Here is a 13,449-nt window from a genome sequence, read left to right on the forward strand (position 1 = left end):
TATAATAAATTTAGTTATTAGAAATTAGCATATAATAATTATAATAGCATTTAAAGGACATATGAGATGTAAAACATGCAATCATAAGATTTGGATATATCTATGGTCAATCAATCAAATATACAAAAGCTTCCTACCTATGAACCCCACATCTACATAATCTTCAAGTTCTCATGACCCCATATCACAATACCAAAGAGTTCATCTCCTAGTCATCCCATTAGGGTACAAAAAAGCATACTCTACTGCTTCAAGCTCTACCTCCAAACTTGGCATCAAAACCCAAAATCTTATCTTAAGGCCTCTTCCTTACATATGTGGTGTGGAGTCCCATAACAAAATTGCATGAAACACCTCACAAATGTAAATGTTATCAAGCCAATCAAATATCAATGGTCAAAAAGTCCAACAACTTATTATATTATGACAGGGTAAATGTCATTCCTTGTAAACATAAGCATGACAATTTATAATTTCTTAAAGATCCAATAACATTCATTTTCTTAAACTTAATATAAATTATGTGTAATTTGATCGAATAACAATTCAACATAGATCTCATGTCATTAATAACATTAAATGAGTATATATAACATATTCAAAAAATATTTATTTTATGAAAAATTTAGTAAAACCATGTACATCATAATTACTCACAAAAATTCTCGCAATCAAAACTATAACAAAACTCACAATACAATGGCTCCACAAATTCTGGATCCTCCCTTAACAAAAGAAAATTTAAGTGAACTTGAAAATTTGGAAATTTCATAAGAAATGAACTATGATTCTGTGCTTCCACTAGCTTACCCTCACTTGAATAGCACTTCAATAGAAAATGTAAATTTCCATAAAAAAGAAGGAAAAAAAAAAAAAGCGAGGCTAATGAAGTTTAATTCAAGCAAAATTTAAGCCAACAAGTTCATTGATGAGTATAGGAATATTAGCAACTAATTACTAAGTCAAATGGTCATTAAAAGACTATTAGTTAAACCTCAACCTAAATCAATTACAGGTTTGCCTAAAACAAAGCATGTCGAAATACTAATCTTTTTCTTAATTTTTCTTACTAATGAAACAAATTTGAAAAATTATAAAGTCTCCAAATCTAATCTATCGTGAGCCTAGAAATTTTCAAAATTAATTTATGAACCTAAAACACAATCTAATAATACCAAAATTCTCAAAACTCAAAACTAACATATACTAATGAAATCCTATTGACATTTACTTAATTATTCACTAATGATAAGGAACTTGTAATTGCATGAAATTAAAATCTATGGCTTCATTTTTTAGTATACTGACATATCAAAATAATTAAGAAGCAATACTATTATCCAAAATATCCCAAAATTTCCAAAAACCCAAATGGTTCAAAACTATCATATGAACCACTCTGTTTTTCATCCATATCTTCAAAATATGTATACTAGGGTATTATTGTTTATATGGTTAGATTTCTTAGAGAGTATAATATTATATAAAAATAATTTTAAGTATAACATTCTTCAGAAAGAATCCCAAAAATTTTAAGAGCACTAGTCCAAACTTCTCTATGAACCTCTCAACTATATTTCCCAATTTGTTTGGAATTTTCTCATAGGACAAACATAATCCAAATGTAACAAGACTTAGATGGAAGGATACGTTATCAAGTTTATTATTTTTTAAAAATAATTTGGTGATTTTGATACTTTACCAAAAAGTCCCAAAAACTCAAAAATCACAAGTTGGTAAGAAGATTTTTTTTAATAAATAAATAAATAAAGGTATTTCTCCTTCTTGGGAAATCCCTTTTTCCCATGAAATTATCTCCATAAACTCAACTCAATCTATTATATTAAAATTGATTGAGCATGCATTGGGTCTTTCCAATGTTGAAACAACTTGGGGTTAACCTATAACGGATTGAAAGATATCACCAAATTCCCCTTAAGTAGCAACATTATAAGATATCATTCTCAGACATTTTCCAACAATTTATATATGAATTAAACTTAAAATATAATATATTTTTTTCACTTTTTTGGCAACCAAATAGTCCAAGAAGGGAAAATGGTTTAAAAATAACAAAAATCTTCACATATGTAAAAAAAATCTAATTTCTAACAATACTTTCCCAAAGAAGAGGTGAAGAAGGAAAGGAAAATAGAAGAAAGAAAAAGAAAAAATGAGATCATTTACCTCTAATGTCTCCTTTAAGTAGAAATGAAAAATTCCCTTGATAAATTTTTAAAGAAGAAGAGAGGATAAAATAAATAAAATCCAAAATAAATAATTAAAAAAAAAACCCTAGGGAAATGAAGAGAAATGATTTTCTTTAGATTTTTTCCTTCCTATATTTCCTTTTCAAATATAATTGACATAAATATCCTCATTTGTATTAGGATGTGACCAAAATGTGCTTGGGTGCCACTAAAATTTCAAACATATTCCTCTTTTCTTATAGTACCCAATTATTCATGTCTTTATATGTGACATTTGGAAACGCTTAAGTGTGGCGTGTGGCATGTGGCACTTCTAATACATTCCTGGATTAATTACACTTATACTAATAGTCTAATTAATGTAATTCTTTGCTAGTTTATTTGTGTAGACTTAAGGTTATTGCATTTGAACTTAGGTTTGTTACATTTTCACATTGTTGAAAGCGAGATTACAAGTTCAAAAACACAATTTAATCACAACTTAATTGAAGATTTTGATAAATCAATTTAATCTCAATTGAAATGGACCATTGTTCAATTGATTGACTAATCAAGTTTGAGCAAGTTCTTAAGCTTATTAGCATTGATTGGAAAACTTTTTTTTTATTATGTCTCGTACTTGTATTCATCAATTAATTACACAATGACTAAAGCAAATACACCTCACAACAAAGTTTAAAAAATGATGCATCTATATATATCAGTTAAAATGTAACAACCCTAGTTTTTAAGAATCATATATTTGAAGATTTTTTTTCTAAACACCTCATTTCTTATCATTTACCAAGCATGAAGTGTCACAATGATGAGGTATTAGGAAGCATGCAACCAAGTATGAAGTGTCAAAGAGGATGCAACGAAGTATGAGGCATTGAAAATCATGCAATCAAGTATGAGATGTTGAAAGCATTCAACCAAGCATGAGGTATTAAAAGCATGGAACCATGCATGAGCTGTTAAAAGCATGCAACCAAATATGAGGTATTGAAAGCATATAACTAGTATGAGGTGTTGAAAACATGCAACCAAACATGAGGTGTTGCAATGGATGCAAACAAACATGAGGTGTCGAAATGCATGTAACCAAGAGGACAATAAGTCACCTTCATCACATGACACATAATAAGGCATGGTGACTCATCAAGCCACTACACCAACTCAAGTAGCTGCAAGGATAAAGTACGTTGCCACAAGTCACTTTTTCTTTGATCAACACTTAAGTAAGTCATGCAACAAGTCACTTGTAAGCTCACTTATTGCAAGTTCTCCTCCACCCCTATAAATAGGAGTGTTCACCTACAAAGAAAAGAGTGAAGAGAAGTGTGAAAAGGCTTTTATGTTGTTGTTATTCCAAAGGTTGGATCTTTGAATCGTCATAATAGAAGTACCAAGACAATTCTAATTTGTAATTCTAAATGTAAATGATCTAATAATGCATAATTTTATTTGGTTTTAAAATTATATATCTCATGCTTAAAATGATATATGCATTCATTATTTTTCAAATATCATGAGATATGCTTTGAAAATGTTTTGGTCCAATGCTATGTTCATAATGAATATGTGACCCTTGTATCCTTGATATATATATGTATATTAATAGGCAAGATGGTTTAGTGATCATGAAGGGATATGTACAATTTAGGGAAGCTTTGTCTAAGGAGGCTGGGTTTTAAGCAAGACCATTGTGACCCTTCTTGTGTTTCCTTGGAACTTACCTAGCACGTACTATTCACTAAAAATCATTGGTACTATCATTGTTATACTTTACATTTCTGCTATGGTTGTGATTGTAATGTAGATTGGACCAATATCGTGTCATAAAGATGAAGGGGCACACGGTAGCGGATTAACCTTGTGATCTTTTGCACCTGATTACTACTCAAAAAGTGCTATTTCATAGCTTGTAATAAACTCTTTTAAACACTTTTGAGTAGTAGTTATCACCTTTTAACCCAATTAACATATTAAGGACCCTTGCAATCAATTCTAATCAAATTGTGTTAAGTTTTGGTGTTTTAATAGCTTTTTGATCACCAAAGCAATCCGAGATTGAGGAGAGTTCTTTAGGAATCCATGGCAAAAGATGTCTGGACAGGGCGTCCGGACACACCATTGGAGAGCAGCGGAACGTGAACAGTAGCAAGGCTTGCTCACTTTAGTCAATGTTTTCCATCCGGACAGCATATCCGGATAGGATATGCTATCGTCCGGGTGTGATGTTCACAAGTGTCGTGTGCTTCTCCCTGAAGGAGTCCGGATAGGAGAGCGCGCCACATATCTTCTTGGGGAATCCGGATGGAGTTTATCCGGATAGCCTTGCGCGCTCCGTGTCATCCGAAAGAGGGGTCCCTACACCTTGCACACGGGGAAGAATTCTATCCGGCTAGCATTCCATCTCATCCGGATATCTCACATCCGGATGGAAAGGAGGACGTTCCGTGCGCCGACATTTCATATCCGGAATTCCGTGTACCGACATTTTACATCCGGATATCTCACAGCCAGATGGGAGAGGAGGACGCTTCAACTTCTCTGGATAGACATATCTGAACCTTTTGATAACGCTTACCCCCAGAGTTTTTCTCTCAGTATACAGTGCAGCGGTGTTCTCCTGAAGCTTCCTGATATTTCCGACCAACATCTTGAGATATTTTCGACCGACATTTTGAGATATTTTGGGATATTTTGCTTTAGATATTTGTTGTCTAAATCCCCAAACTCTCCTTGTAATCCACCTATCATAGGATTCCTTAGTCTTTAAGCAAGAACAAAGGGGTGAATAAACCTCTTATATATAGATCTCGGGAGCTTATTCTTGAGATCCATCTTTTAGACACATCCTTTGTACAGCTTTGGAAGGAAGAAAAATACGGAGCACTTGCTATGCTTTTCTTATATATTTGTTTTCTCGTTAGTTTTCTTTCTAGCCAATCAAACTCTGAGGATTTTTCCTCAAAGGATGAGCGGCTAGGCTCTTTGTCTCTTGGAGTAAAGAAAGTCGGGTAAGTTTCTTCATGCATAAATTGGAAGTTTTGTTGTTTTAGTTTTTAATGAAGAGAAAGTGTGACCCGTTAATGGTTTTTATCTTTTTAGTTAACTTAAAACGTCTTTAACTCACCTGGGCCAACACTTGGTAAGGCAAGTGATCTCCATCCATTGAGATGCACTTGTTTATATCTTGCGAGCCTTTGGGAGGTGGTTTAGAGGTAGGATTTTCTAGAACAGCCAACACTTGGTAAGCTCTTAGACTCCAAGGAGACATCCATTAGTTATCTCTTGCGAGCTTTTGACGGGTAATCCAAGGTTAAAGATCACCTTGAATGGCAAATGCTAGGTGAGAAGCACGAGCCATTGCAAGTTGCATCAGTGAGAGGGATTTAGTGTTTGAACCCATTAATGGGAAGCATCTGTACCGCACCGGTTAGAGAATTAACTATATGCTTATTCTCTAACGCGAGGAAAAGAAACAAGTGACCGAAACTCTCCTTTTTGCATGAGGAACCTGAGCCTAATAATCTAAACTCCAAGAGACACTTTTCTTTGTAAGTAAAATCAGTTACTATTTTTGGTTAGTTTAAAACCAAACCTTTTTCATTTAAACATCTTTATGTTTTCTTTTAAAGCTAACCTTGAAATGAAAAGGCACCAATTCAACTTTGAATTAATATCAATTGTGAAGTGAAAACCCATCCCAGTGAACGACCCTAGAGCCACTATGCTATGTTAGCTAAGGCTATCCTAGTACATGGTGTAATAGGTTATAAATTTTGTTGATTACTCCCTGAGGACCACAATCAAGACACTAGCTGGACACGAATCAAATGGCACCACTGTCAGGGACCATTGAGAGGACACGAATCAGCTGAGACACCAAATGGGAACGAATCAGTACCGAGAGATAAAAGGGCACTAGAGTAGTTTGTATGATAAGTGTGTCAAGAGATGTAGGGACACTATGTCTATAAGACACCATGTTATGTGAGATATATGTCATTTGCAAACACATATGATATATGTCAATGAAGGAAGAGATACTGTAGTAGGGATATTGCATGACATTAGGATGTGCCAAGAGTTGGAGTGATACCATAGTTGTGGATTATGCATCTGTTTGATTGATTATACATCAGGTTATCTGATGTTGTATAGGTATCTAATTTTTATACTATATATTATTTACACTAAGTGTTACTTGCATGATGAAACTTTTTTTCTATTTTTAAATTGACCATCCTAAAAACTGCATTATATTAAATTCACTAAGTTGTACTCAATTTGTAGTTCCCCAATCTTTTCAGATGAGGATCTAGTTGAACAAGATATTGAGCAAGTTCTGAATGACAAACAATAAGGCATGTAGTCATTGTTACCCTTTTCTTTTTGTTTCTTTTTAGATAAGCTATTAGCATGTAGCTATTTCCTTAGATATGTACAAATTTTACAAGTGGTCGCTAAGGCCAACTTTTGTGTACTCAAAACCTTATATCTTGGAAGTTTAATGAATATGTAGTTCTTTTGTTATGCTTTCTTTTGCAGCGCTCTGACACTTATCTTGTTATAATTTAATTTTCCTTCTGTAGAATAGTATCTCCACCTTAATTTTCGAACTAGAGTAAAGACACTATCTTATGTGGATGGCACCTGCAAGGGTAGGTCATCACATAAAATAGATTATATGATGATGTAAAAGCTTTCTATGATAAAAAGAGAGGGAGAGAGAGAGAATGATTGAGAGTTGATATGTATCTATCGTGGTAAGTGATTGTCCTCCCATCATCAATACCAATCTCATCTCCATTGGAACCATGGCTTAACTTCTTTTAAATTATTATCCACCATGGCAAGCATAGTTTTGTTAATTCCTTGCTGATAGGTTATGATCTTATGCCCTATTTGGATGGATTTATTTCGTAGCCATCATCAAATATGGTAAAATACTTCATGCGAGGAACATACATGTTCTAACTTCAAAAGTTAAGGTATCTATATGAATTAAGATTTTAAAAATAAATAAAAATAAAAGAATTACTATTTACATGAATTAAGATTTTTAGTAAGCCTATGGCTATTAAGTGTCATGGGCTTTGGTTCGTCTATCATCATGGATACAAGAAGGGTTGTTTCCACAAGCTCCAAGTCACAGCATGGCGGGATGAAGGCTTCTAAATCCGAGCACTCTAGAATGGATCGCTCTGTAGACGAGCTATCTGAATAAGAGTTTCGGGCTCATTTTCACATCCTCGACTTTATCTTCATCCAATGGTGAGACAAAGAAGCTCTGTCGATAGACGGGCTTCCCCATGATATGATTTACTTCAAGAAGGAACAGTTCATAGCTAGACTTTGTCTCCTAATTTCATCTCTCCTCAAACAGTTCTTATATTTCTCCTAGATTCCACCTGCCTACATTTATCCAAACGTCATCCGGATTTTCATGAGATGCGGCGTCTTGGATGCATTGTACCAATTGAATCTCTATCTCTTGTAGATTCTCTTTGTGTACACCATCAAGATGAGCCCCAAGGAGCGGGATTAGCTTGTCAGCTCACATCCCATCCATTTAGTTTGTAATTAACCTTCCTGATTCAAACAAAGATTGGGCTAAAGGGAACGTCTTGGTATTTAGCCCTTTAAGTTGTTCAACGGTGGGGTTAGATCAACTATTGAAGTCAAAATGCTTCCTTGAATTACCAAGTATAGTTTCTATTTTCATATGCTATTTTATTATTATTGCTCTGAATGCATAACTAATGTTTTCTTTGTATAGGCAAAGAAAGACGTGACTACCTAGTTGAGTAGGTAGACAAATCTTCATCGATCCATCTCAACAAGTTGTTCGAGATTGACCAAGCCAAATGAAGTTCTTTATGCTACTGACTGAGAAGAACTTGGAGAGTTTATTAGAGCACCCTCAGTCTTTTGTGATTCTGGTGTTTCCAAGACTTGCTCATCCTACCTTAGTTCCTAACGAGTACTTTGTCTTAAAGAAGTTGTCATTCTACGAGGTTTTCCGACTCACTAACTCTAAGGCAAGGTAAGCCCATCTAGACGTGCATGAAAAGAACGCCAAGAGGGCACTCTACTCTAGGCTCCTAGTTTAATTTCCCATCTAGTTTTAAGCTCCGCATCTCAGTTAACCAAGACACAACCTATGCCCCGTCTGACTAAGAAAAAGTCAAACACAAACTTAAATGACCGCTTCTAATGAGGCTATGTATTAGATGGTGTTGAGCATAGCAAGGCTCTCGACCGCATTGTTCCACTTATAGTCACTAAAAAAAATAAAAAAAATAAAAATAAAAAAGATATGGTTGCCAACTTGTGGGCTAGCTTTTGCGAAAGACGACAAAAAAGGTTATTTCAAACTCTAGAGGTTGCGACTCCTCTGGCTAAGAAGGGGAAGAAATGTGTCGAGAAGGGTTCAGCCTCAAAGTCTACTCCTACTTTTCCTACAACTGTTGCACCTTTATCTATTCTAGTAGCCAAGCCACCTACTAAGAAGAATCAATTCCACTCTACGGAGGAGCCCGTGGTTATTCCAAGTGGATCCACCCTAAGCTCACAACTGCCTCCTATTACAACAATGGACATGTCTACCCGAGAAGAGCTTGACAAATTGCTGAAGTGCTTCCCTACAGTCATAAACATGGAACTTCCCCTCACCAATATGAATGACCTCTTTCCAGCTACCCAACGAATCCCAATTGAGGTTTATAGTGACCCCGAACAAAGCTTCATCATTCTGGTTCTTTTTGGGACTCCGAACAACATTATAGAGGCAGTCATGCTTATGAAGAGGTATTCGGCCATGCAGATGACTAAAGTTGTAAGAGTCGTCCTTTTCTTTATTTTTTCTTTCTTATCTCACATACTTCATCTAACTTTTGTTTATCTCAGATTGTAGTTGGGGTTCAAAACCCAATGAGGTAGCACAACCATCTGTTCCAAAGGTTGGAGGCAGCAAAGAAGATCAGGGCCTACAAGGCTCATACTGTGGACAAATAGCAAGAGTTGCATGATGAATTGGATGTTGCTAAGACCATGACAACTGCAACCCGGAAGCATGCTAAAGAAGGGGCCAATCTGTTTCGCAAAGCGGAGTTAGAAAATGAGGTGCTTTAAATGGAAGTGTGTAGTTTGAAGCTAGACAATACCTCCTTAGGTTCTGCCAAGGCTCAAATGAAAGAAGAGAGCACCCGGCTAAAGCTTGAGCTCAAGCAAGTGTGGGTCGGCATCGTCAAAGAAAATAAAGAATTAAAAGCAGTTTACCAAAAACAAGTAGATGACTATAGCTACAACTACTACATAAGGAAGCATGAAATTACTAATGACATCCTCAGTATTTCATCTGACAACGAAGTCAAATCAGGTAAGGACGTTATAGCAACAAACAAGCAGAATGCTCAAGAAAAAACTATTGAGGCTCAATTAAGTACTATAGTTGAGTAGATTACGTGTTTAGGCGGCCTAGCCCATGATTCTTCCTTTTGTTCTGTTATTTTTAGTCATTTAGACCTTTGGGTTTGTAAGACAATATCAATCGTTTAGGCCTTCTATTTTTCTATTTTGTGAGACAATTGATGGCCATTTAGGCCTATAAATACTATACAACCTTTTATTTTTTCTTGACACATTTTAAGTTGCATGCCCCATAGTGTTAGCATTTTATGTTGTTTCTTTGATTCATTTCTATTTGTTATTTGTGTAGTTCGACTCTTTGATTGCTACCATTTTGGATTTATTGTTTAGCCATTTTTGGTTTTGTGTTGTTTGTTTTTTTCATTGTTAGTCGTTTTAGCTTTATGTCATTTGGTTTTATGGCTTATGTTATTTGAGCTTTGTCGTTTGGAGTTGCCATTTGGCTTACCCTATAAAGGGCTATTTTTTAGCTTTTAGCTTATTTTGAGCACATAATATTTGCAAAACATCATACTTTATTGATAGTACTATTTTTAGATTTTATATATTCCATGGTTGTAATAAAGGTGTTTCGTCCATAGTTTGGAGATGGTATGCCCCTAAATCTCCCATCTTGATTACAATGTACGGGCCTTCCCAATTGGTCTAAAACTTGTTAGCTCCTATTTCCACTATATTTTCAAAGACCCGTCTTAGTACCAAATCTCTTGGACATAATAGTCATTGTTGCACTTTCTTATTGTATTGAGTAATGGCCCTCTAGTGATACGAGGTTATTCGGATAATGGCTAATTCTTGTTCCTCATCTGCCTAATCCAAATATCTTTCCAAATAAGTATTACAACTCCTAGCCTCCCATACGAATATTCTTATTATGAGCATTCCGACTTTAGTCAGGGTAACTACTTTCATCATGTATGTTAGAGCGAATGGCATGGCCCCTGTGGGTTTTTTGTTGGTCATCTAATAAGCCCATAAAATGTCTAATAGTTCATCTACCTTTTTCTTTTTCCCCCTTGAGTCGCTTTTTTAATGAATTCAGTAGTCTTTATTTTTTTATTCCACCTAGCCATTACTTTAAGGAAATCTGGGCATTGCATGGAGATTTTTTATCTTCAACTCCGAACAAAATGTCTAGAAAACACTACTGTCAAATTGTGGTCCATTGTCTATGACAGTTGCTTAGGGGATTCCAGTTCGACATACAATATTCTTCCAAACAAACATTGAGACATCTTTAACCTTGATACTAACATAGGCTTCAACTTCAACTTATTACGAAAATAATATTTTTCCACAAGCAATAATTTTTTGTGTCACACCGATTGGGAGTAGACCGACTATATATATTCCCCATTATGCAAACGACCAAGGACTTGTAACTAGATTAAAGCATTCAGATGGTATTCAGGGTATGGGAGCATATTGTCGATGTTGAACGCACTTCTTGGCATAGCTTTTCGCATCATTTTTCATGGTAGGCCAATAAAAACCTTGTGAATAGGCGAGATGTGCCAGAGTTCGTATGCCCGAGTGATTTTCGTATATTCCTTCATGTAGTTCAGCTAGGACATACTGTGCCTCTATGTCATTCAAGCATCTAATATGAGGTTCCCCAAATGATCGTTTATAGAGTTGTCTATTTATCAAGGTGTACCATATGTCTGATTGGAGCCAAAATAAGTGCCATAATGGCACATATTTGATATGATTTGTGCACCAAAAGACACTCAAATCACCCAACTTGACCTAAATCGGTGCTAAGGCCCTAGCCATGAATTTAACTTGTATTTTGGAGATTTATCTTAGGTTCAAGGGAAGAAAAGTGTGCAAATTGAATCACTTTAGATTTTGAAAGATCAAGAAAGGGTTAAATGAGGAAATAAGTGAGTCAAGACTCATGGACCATGAGAAAAGGCAAGACAAGGATATGATGAGTTTGGAAGATGATAAATGACCATTATGGAGTAAGAAATAAGGCAATAAAACATGGAAAATGAGGCATGAAGTAAGATTCAACTGCATGGAAATTTAGAACTCAAAATCTAGTGGCAACATATACTCTAACTTTGAAGAAAATTTTAGAGCATTTTATAGAGTCCATTATAGACATACTGTATATCATTTCAAAGATCAGGAAGTCAGAAGTCTAATGCTTCAAACATTGTGTAAATCGAAGTTGAAATGAAGAAGTTATGGTCATTTGAAGACAACTGCGCAAAGCTGAAAGACCATTTCAAAATTCAACTTATGAATTTGAAATCCAATTTGAAATGACCCCAATTTCGAATTCACCCACTGCCACTTTGACGTTTCACCTCCTCTACCTTGGGAATTGCATTTAAGGCACTCCATCCGCCCTAAGTGGACCCCACACGACTAGAAATCGCCATTTTATTATTTTTTTAATCATTTTAGGTAATTATTTTGTAATAAGAGGCCAATGAGAGTGTGTCACATGTTAGGTTATTGATTATTATATAAACTCTCTTAGTTCTAGGGTTTAGATATCTTGGATCTTTTTCTGGAGAGTTTGACATTTAAGGTGGAAGAAGACAAGAACTTTGGTTTGTTTTATTTTCTTCTTTATTAAATATATTGTTTTTAGTTTCTTTTGATTCAAATTATGGATTTTTACCCTATAATGGATTGTGAATATGACATCACCCCCATGAGAGGCTAAAAAGCCAACTTGGGGCTTGAAGCATGAAAACCCAAGGGTTGGGAAACCTATAGGTTGGGAAACCTATAGGGATAATGGGTAAATCATTATAACAATGATATTAATTATTGGTTGAATTACAATTTATCAATTTTTTATCTTGTCCTTGTGAGTTAGTTTAGGGAATGATACGATAGCTTATTACCTTATACTAGTGATTCTTGGTAACTCTTGATCATTAGTTATCCCGGTCTTCTTTATCATTATTTTCCCCAAAACAAAGCTAAAAGGAATAGGAAGGGTTAAAAAGCTAAACCTTAAACCAATAATTAATCTCATTCATTTGATGGTTTTAGGAATCTGTTTTAAAAACAAAAAAATTAGATTTCGGATGTAGTTTTGGGTTATAAAACTCAAGTTGATCACAAATGGTCAAAAACCCTTAGATCACTTCACTTAAAAGACCCTTGTTTTCTTTAATTTCTATACCATAAGTTGGATAGTGGAAAACCCAAAACTTGAATCAATCGAATTTAAAATCAATATTCATTTTGTTATTAATTTAATTTTTTTTTACTTAGTTTCACTTTATTCATATATCATTTTCCACTTTAGGATTCTAACAATAGCAATTCATTTACCCTAGTATTGACAAATCCCATAAGCCAGTCCTTAAGGACAATACCCAAAATACTACAAAAGTCGTAGTAGTTTTTTTTTTTTTTTTCTTGGGCAAAGCTACTATGTATTAAACTTAAGTATTTTGGTACAACAGATATGATTAGTAAAAGGCTTGCACCCGAATTTTATGAGTTTGTTTTTCATCCTCAAGGACTTCTCCTGTGCAAAAATGCTTTTTGATTACTTCCATCCATCCCAAATTCGCTTGAACTATATCATTTACCCGTTCAAGAGATATTGAATGAGTGACCTGGAGATAAATTGGCAACAACATGGCTTCTTGTATTGGTAAGCCAGCAACTCTTACTAGTGTATTTGCTCGCCATTTCTCTTCTCAAGGTATGCATTGGATAAACCATCCATCCAGTTTTTCTATTTGAGCATCCACTAAAGCAAGTTAGCGAGCCATGCCCTAGTCTCTTACTTCATACTCTTATTGGATCTGTCTGACCACAAGCTGCAAATCACTTCTGA

This window comes from Vitis riparia, chromosome 2 (genome assembly GCF_004353265.1).
Source record: "Vitis riparia cultivar Riparia Gloire de Montpellier isolate 1030 chromosome 2, EGFV_Vit.rip_1.0, whole genome shotgun sequence".
In the NCBI taxonomy this organism is placed as follows: domain Eukaryota; kingdom Viridiplantae; phylum Streptophyta; class Magnoliopsida; order Vitales; family Vitaceae; genus Vitis; species Vitis riparia.